This window comes from Pinus tabuliformis, chromosome 6, assembly GCF_031772625.1.
Source record: "Pinus tabuliformis cultivar Carrire ecotype Pingquan chromosome 6, CPIR1, whole genome shotgun sequence".
In the NCBI taxonomy this organism is placed as follows: Eukaryota; Viridiplantae; Streptophyta; class Pinopsida; order Pinales; family Pinaceae; genus Pinus; species Pinus tabuliformis.
The window spans coordinates 2,033,723,023-2,033,731,103 of NC_142292.1; positions in this window are offsets into that span (position 1 = coordinate 2,033,723,023).

An 8,081-nucleotide genomic window follows, 5' to 3' on the forward strand; every position below is an offset into this window, starting at 1 on the left:
CTCCCCTTGACCCCTGTGAGAATGGTGAGACCTCGACATCGTCTACTTAGCCGTCGAGGCACTTCCAGAGGAGGAATCTCTCGCAGTCACGAGGCGGATAATGTTGTCCATTGCTGTCATTGCAATATCATACGCTCCACTGGAGCTAATCCCCTCCACTCCAGTCAATTCATGGATGCGGGTGCATCGAGTTCGGCTGCCTTGCATGCCTTCGGCTCTGCTATCTTCAATTTTAGCAGTTCCATGAATAACCCGCAGATTAGTGCGCATGTCTCGGTCCTGTTCATTGAAAATTCCCAGGAAGACAATGATTCCCTGGATGAGCATGGGCAGAGGAAGACTGGTAACAAGATGCACGAAGCAAAGGTTCCTGAAGCTAATCCGGAGAAGGAGGTTAAAGATCCTGCCTCAGACCTGGAAAATGCATCGAAAAGCAGGCTTGATCAAAGGGAGGGGACCGGCGAAGCGGAAGACACTTTTCCCACTGCTGCTGAAAGGGAAGCTTATGGTTGGTGCCGGGTAGAGGAGGTGCAAATGGACGATTAATGACGCCCGAGCACAAGGTTCTTTTGGCTCTTCTGTCTGGTCTTCTGGTCTCTTTTGCTGTCTGTTTTGGCTTAGTTCTAGCATCAATACTCTGTGTTTATGTTTCTGAAACTTCGTTAATGGGATGGGTACTGTTAGTCTCCCCTGCGTGGGATAATCCAAATTTCTGTTTGGTGCCCCTTCGTGGGCTAGCTCTTTTGGATGGTCTCGCTTCTATGTTTGGCGCCCCTGCGTGGGCTAGTTTTCTGATTGGCCTCAACTGCTCTTGGGTGACATTCCCAGAGCCTGGTTCTCTCTGTTTTATCATGTTGTAATTTTCGCCTCCTGTACATAATATATTAGTATAGTTTTTACCGAGAAAAAAAAATATCCATAGTTGCTTAGTAGTTGTGCTGAAATAGACTAATTATGTAACAAAATCAACTATAACGACTATAATAACTAACAAGAGTCATATTTCACCTCATAGGGTCGAACTCATCCCTTTGTTACACAAAATATGGAAAGAACCCACAAAATCTCAAAATTGCTCCTAAATCAGGGGATTTCCTGAGTGACTGGTCAAGTTTGACCAGCTTTTACCGGGCTTATTCTGACTGATCTAGAGCGAGCCAATAGGAGTCTCTCCATCCTTGGTTCCGATACTTTTCGAATATACCTTCAGTTCGTATCCAAGTGTCCTGCACATATGACTTCAATGGAGCCATTACGGGAAATTCTGTTTCTGCCAAAAATAATTTTTAATGCTTAATTTTTATTGAAAATTCCAAAGATCAAAATACATATTTAATTTATTATGGTGTGCAAAAAGAGGCAAAAATATGAGAAATATGATCATAATATAGTGGTAAGAGATGGTAAAATGGTGGAATATGTATGATAAAAAAGGGTCAAGACTGAGGGCTGACAATTATCTTAGAGAAGCAAAAGAGCAGCTAGAGCACAGTTCGATTGAGCCTATGTTTAGTCACTCTTAGAACAAGCAGGAGGATTCTTAGAGGCAGATATGAGCCACTGAAGGTGCAAGCAAATATGAAGTAGCAAAACTACTTGTGAACAACATAAGAGGTGGCAAAGGAACTGCCAAATGTGTTCAAGGTACATGGGCGAAAAGGGCTTGTTGGAACTTTCCTTTAGCAAGTCAAGTGTACTTTGTTTAGGGAAAGATTGGTAGTCATAAGTTGTTGACTCCAAGCCTTAGTTTTTCTTGTATCAGGGTTGTATGTAAGGGCCATGATATCTAGTACATGAGACCTACGTTTGTTGTATTAAGATTTGTAATATAACAAGTTTTGGGTTAAAAATTATCTTTCCGTACTAGTTGATTCATTGTTGTACGCTATTTCGTTGTGCAAAGTCCTTTTATTGTGGCATTTGAGTGTGTTTGTGATCGTGATCTTAGACATAAATATGATTCTCAAGTGTCGTGGAAAAATCAACACACTCCTTGGTCCTCCAACATGTATATCGTCAATTAAAAATATATATGACTAAAGTATCCATCTCATATAACTGTGTGCCTCATAAAAGTAGCCATCATAAATAACTATACTATAAAAATAATCCTTGTGCCTCCCATCAAAATGTGCATGTGAATGAGGATAAAAGCTTAGCATATAAATATAACTACTCAACTATAATATAACAACTCTTTGTTTCTTTTTTAAATTTTAGATGGTATGTTTATTTTTATTTTTTTGACATTTTATAGTTTTTTAATGTCATTTCTATATATTTTTATATTTTAATTTTTGTCATGTTTTTTGTGTTATGATTTGTTATTATTTTATTTTTTTTTCAATATTTGAATTTTTGTTTTCTTTTATAATTTGGGGTTTTTTTTTATTGTTTTTTTTTCAATATTTGAATTTTTGCATTTCTATATATTTTTTATATTTGATTTTTTTTGTTATGTTTTATTATTTGTTATTATTTTAATTTTTTTTCAATATTTAATTTTTTTTTTTTTTTTTTTTTTTCAAGATTTGAATTTTTGTTTTCTTTTATATATATAATTTTTTTTGTAGGGTCTGTGTCGATGTTTGTCTGGCAACCCAATCCCATTATGTGCAATTTGATAGTTGATTTTAAATTTTTCGTTATAATGAATTGAGTCTGCCCCACCATGTGTTAATTTCATGGTTGGTCATTAACTTTTCATTACAATGGGTTGAGCTTGCTTACACTGCGTGTCAATTTGATAGTTGATTTTTAATTTTTTTTTGCAATGTATCAAGTTGTCTTAAGCTAAGATTTTCAAATCACTATACGTTTAACATTTAAAAAAAAATTACTCTTGGTATAATAACTCTTTCATTCAAGTGTTCATTTTTAAAGTTTTTTTTATTATAATTTTTTTTCATGATGTCATGTTTGAAATATTTTGAAAACTTAAGATTGTTTTGTAGTTATAATCTTTAGTTTTAATTCCATGGTTGAAAAATTGTCAAGATTTTAATGTTTTTCTAAGTCGTGATATTTTATCTTTAATGCTATGGTTGAAAACAATTATAAGTGTTTTTGTTTAGCACCATGCTTGAAAATTGTTGGAATTTTAAGGTTTTTTAAAGAAATGAGATTTTAAATTTAATGTCTTGTTTAAAAATCGTTGGAATTTTAAGGGTTTTCAAAGACATGATATTTTATCTTTAATGTCATGCTTGAAAATCGTTGGAAATTTAAAGTTTTTCAGAGTCATGATATTTTATTTTTAACGTCATTATTAAAATATGTTGAAAATGTATCTTAAAAAAAAGACGTTATTCCGGCATTAACATTTTTCGATTTAAAGGTGTTTTTTGCACCAAACAAAATGGATTTTATTGTTTTTCATTGTTGTTGTTGTTGTTGTTGTTTTTTTTTTTTTTAATTTTGAAAATTTACTCTGACAAAAAAATTGGTGATGCAAAATCAACCCTTTTTATTTTTGGGTTGTTTTTTCATGTTTTTTTGGGGTTTTTGGGCTCGAGTACCCGTTTTGAGGTAATAGTTCCCATTTGATCGGTAACTATGTTTACACTGATAGATACACCATTAAAATGTAGAAATAGTCCATATAATTCAATGATGATTAAAACTATTTCATATGAAAATTTTCTAAGTAAATAGTTACTACATTTTTTGATTAAAGCACAAGAGCAAATTGAGAAATTAACAACCAATCAATGTAATTAGGAGATCAAATAGTTAATCTAATAAACAATCATTCTCATATCTAAGAAAAGTGTAAAATATGAAATAATTGGCATAAATCTGTCATTAAAAGAGTAAAATTTGAATACAAATAAAGATGGAACCCTTTGCTCTGTTTTTAAATGGATATTTTCAACAATCTTCTCAAGATTATGAGTTTTGTCTTTGAGAAAAGAGCTGCAATAGTGCAAACTCTGCCTCAAATTCAAAAATTGAATCCTGAAAAGAAAACCCCCAACACTTAGATATATGAGTATTTCCTCTCTCACTGCAACAAAAATCCTCTTAACCGAAGTGCTAAGAGTCTCTAATTTGCATCCAAGAGTAACCTTCTCATTCTCACAACCATTATTTATAATTTAGAAAAAATCTCCCAAATAAGAGAGTTGTTAAAAGAAAGATTTGATCCCTTATTTTGGAGCTGAAATTTTTCGTTTTCTTTCTTTGTTGGTGCAATCCTATTGCTCCAAATCCTTGGCCTCATCTTCTTGCAGCAATTCTCTACCAAAAATCAATTACAAATCAAAGTTAAACCCAATTAAATTTGTACACAAAATCAAAATATGAAAATTATCACAACAAATTTCTCAATTTGAAATAAGAAATAATAAATAAAGTAAAAGGGATTTGTTCTTTGCATTGTCTCCCATGGAGATTTCTTTAGCAAAATTGATCCTCTCAAACGAATTTGTAGCTATTAAAGGTTTTGGGCCATTGAAAACGATTTCAAAACAAACTCAAAAAATTCATTTTTAGTTGCAAATTCGTATCTCTAATTTCTGTTTATTTTTTGGCATTTTAAATGTTCAGATTTACTAGAGTTAATGCCTCCAAATTATTCTCCATGATTTTAATTTTCTAACAAGCTGTCTTGAGCCTTAGTTGGCTTACTAAAACTAAAGATAGAACTTTTCAAAATCTGGTTTCCAAAACTATGAAAATACTTAATTATATAAAAAGTTATTAGTAATTTATTAATATTTAAACTAATATAGAATTTCAATAATTTTAATAAAATTTACAATACTAATTTAAAACCAAAATAATATAATGTAAAATTAAATTAAATAACATAAAAATAAATAAAAAGAAATTTAAATAAATAAAATTCAAACATTATGAAATTTAATTCTAAACAAGAGGAGTCAGGTTTAAAAGAAAATGTATGAAGAAGTTAAATGGGTTCAAAGGAGGGGAGCTCAGGTGGAGAGTGGGTCCCCTCCCCACTTTAATGAGCCCTCGTGTTTTAAGATAAAGGCCCTAGAGCCCCTCCCACTTATTAATTTGATACTCATTATAAGCTTCGCACTTACGTCATCTCAGGGATGGGATCCAGGGGACATGAATTGTTTACAAGGTTGAACCTTTAGGTTGTCTCGAGCGCGGTGACGTAATATATATATATATATATATATATATATATATATATATATAAAATTTAATATTTATAATGATATTTCAAATATAAGGTTTTTAATTATATGGTTTATATATATATAAGTTTCTTTAGTGGCAGTGGTTCGGTAGGATAATTAAATAAAAATTAAATAAATAATTAATAAAAGAATATTGTTTATTGATTAATTTTAATTAATTAAATAATTATTTTTATTTTTATAAAATAAAAGTAAAATATATTTTTTTATATATTTAAGTTTAGGGAGTGAAATTTAACCAAAATTTGACTAAGTCTTATTTCCAAACTGTGCAATAGATTTATGCGAAATCTAGTTATTGAAAAGTTGGTGATAAATCACATTCAATGAACCAATCAAAACACAACTTTGAGAAAACTGAAAATTCCACAAAATTAACAAAATCAAAGCATTAAAGGGGTGATATGACCAAAATTTACATAGAGCATCTGGATAATAAGTTTGAAAAAATATGAGGGTGTTGTGGCCACAACATTTGGCGATACACGGGGACGAAGCAATTATGTTTGGTTTAGGATAATATGAATAAATTTACCCAAGATTAAAATAAAAGCTTTCAAAAATTTCTCGCTTAATATGCCATTTTGAAGGGTCCCACATGAGATAAAATCAAAGTAAGATAAGTTCATGAAGATGAAAGTACTTCAAAGCCAACTCTAAAACAATGAATCTTATTATTATTATTTTTAAACTATTCCTTTACAATCAAGAGGTAAAGAGGTAAAGATCGCTAGAAGGTTTTTTAAAGATTAGAATGCATCTATTAGAAATGAGTTACCTCTTTTTCCCAACATTGCTTTATTGCCAACAAGGCTTGTTCAATACCCCAACAAAGTTGTCTTGATACCATGTATGCATCGACTCAATGTTGGTGACCCTGTTCAGTACCCCGACGAGTTTGCATACATTGCCTACGTGTATGTGCTTTCAACTCTCTTATGCACCACCCTTTTGATTATTTTGTTCAGAAAAATGCTTCTAGTAATTGGGTAAAGAGAGCGGGGTGGTACAAGATGCTTTTTGCTTAAGATAATAGATGCAATACTAGTTGAATTTAACCCACTAGTGGTCTTTGTCTACTAATATAGAGGTTTCAAATGTGGAGGGTATGGTAGGGATTCACAGTAAAGACTAGAGATTGTTCGTTCTTTTATAGAGATTAACTTGTACTACTTGAATCAAATCTTAATGTTCCCCATAGATTATGGTTGATGCACGAGAAAGTGAAAGTCTGATAAAAATGACCTTTAGATAAATGAAATCCTATTGAAGAGGTAAAATATTCCCATGTAGACCAACTGATATTGTGTGATAAAAAATACCCCTATATAAACTTTGGAAATATCATAAATCCAACCTAAAAGCAAAAATTAAATCAACACACTTCAAAAATTGCAAATGAGGAAAATGAAAACCCAAAAGAAAAGGTAAATGAAAAGCCATGAATGAAGAAAACTCCAATAAGACCAATTATGAAAATATGTTACAAAAAAAGTGAATAAGAGGAAATCTTATATGACTCACTTAAGTTGAGACCTTGTTAAATTTGCCTTGCAAAGTTAAACTTAATTAGGCTTTTAGTAGAAAGAGGTTTTTTTCTTAGGATGTAGTTATGGATAAAGGATGAAGTTGCATCAAATGTCTCTTATTTAAGAAATGTCTTGTTTTGAAAATAAGCTTTGAAGAATAATGAACAAGATACTAAGTGAAAACAAGATAAAGAAAAGAGACTCCCTGATGTTGCTTGCCATTTAATCATCATAAATGCATCTGTGAGCCAAGAGGGATGCAAATTAAATTGAAGGATTTTTAAGCAATCTTTCCGGTAGCATTAAATCTTTAGTGCAACTAGTAAGGACCCATAAAAACATAGCTTAGATAATAATTTATTAAAACAACAATGAAACTAAAACTAAAATGGAAAATAATATAAAATAAAATAAGCATAAAGAAAAACAAAAGCAATTGAAGACAAGCATACAAGACTTCATCTTGAAGAATCTTGTTCATATTTACCTGAAAGATATCGATTTTCTCCAAAAGCAATGACTTCTTCTTTTGATTGAGATGAAATGTATGTAGAAGTTAAATTTCAACAAAATTTTCTTATGCTTGAGATCAAAACTTATTGAATCTAAACTAGAGCAAGCATTAAAGCAGAAAAAAATAGTTCATGTTCAAGGAACCAAATATAGAATCATAAGAAATAAGAATGAAAACAATGAAAATTTGCTAGATGCACTTTTCTTTGTATTGCAGTTGTGATTAGTTTTTTTGCTTCTTCTAATATTATATCAGCCCCAAAGTTTTCTTAACATCTCATAGAATCAAGCCAAAGTCCCAATCTATGCAACAATTTATATAAATAAGAAGAGGACTTGGACCTTTTCAAAGTGTACATTAGAGTGAAGCAATATAAATATACTCAAAACATAAGAAAATTAGAACTCAAATATAAATAAGCCATGATCCATTACCTTTACATATTTTGTGTGCGCTCACTGATTTGCCGCATTAATATGACTATTACTTGAGGATGATAGGTGTTGCCATTTTATTAGAACGAGAGTGTTAGAATGTGTCGTGGGTGCTTACCACAACCCAGGAATGATAAAGCGGAAGGGACAAAGACATGATGTAGTGCAGAGGGCTGGGATAGTTAAGCGCATGCAGAGGTGGGAGGGGAGAATGACTAACATATAATGAAAAGTGATGCAAGGGTATGGAAATTTCGTGTGAGTGAGCTAAGTTATCACGAAAGAAGGATCCCAGAAGAAGTAAGAAATAAGCGTATTAAGAGTTCCAGGAAATGATAATCGTGATTATGTGGAAAGTGGGGCATACAAGCGCTCAATGAGGAAAAAGAGTAGAAGCTTGATAAGGGCCCACAAGCTAATGTATGATCAT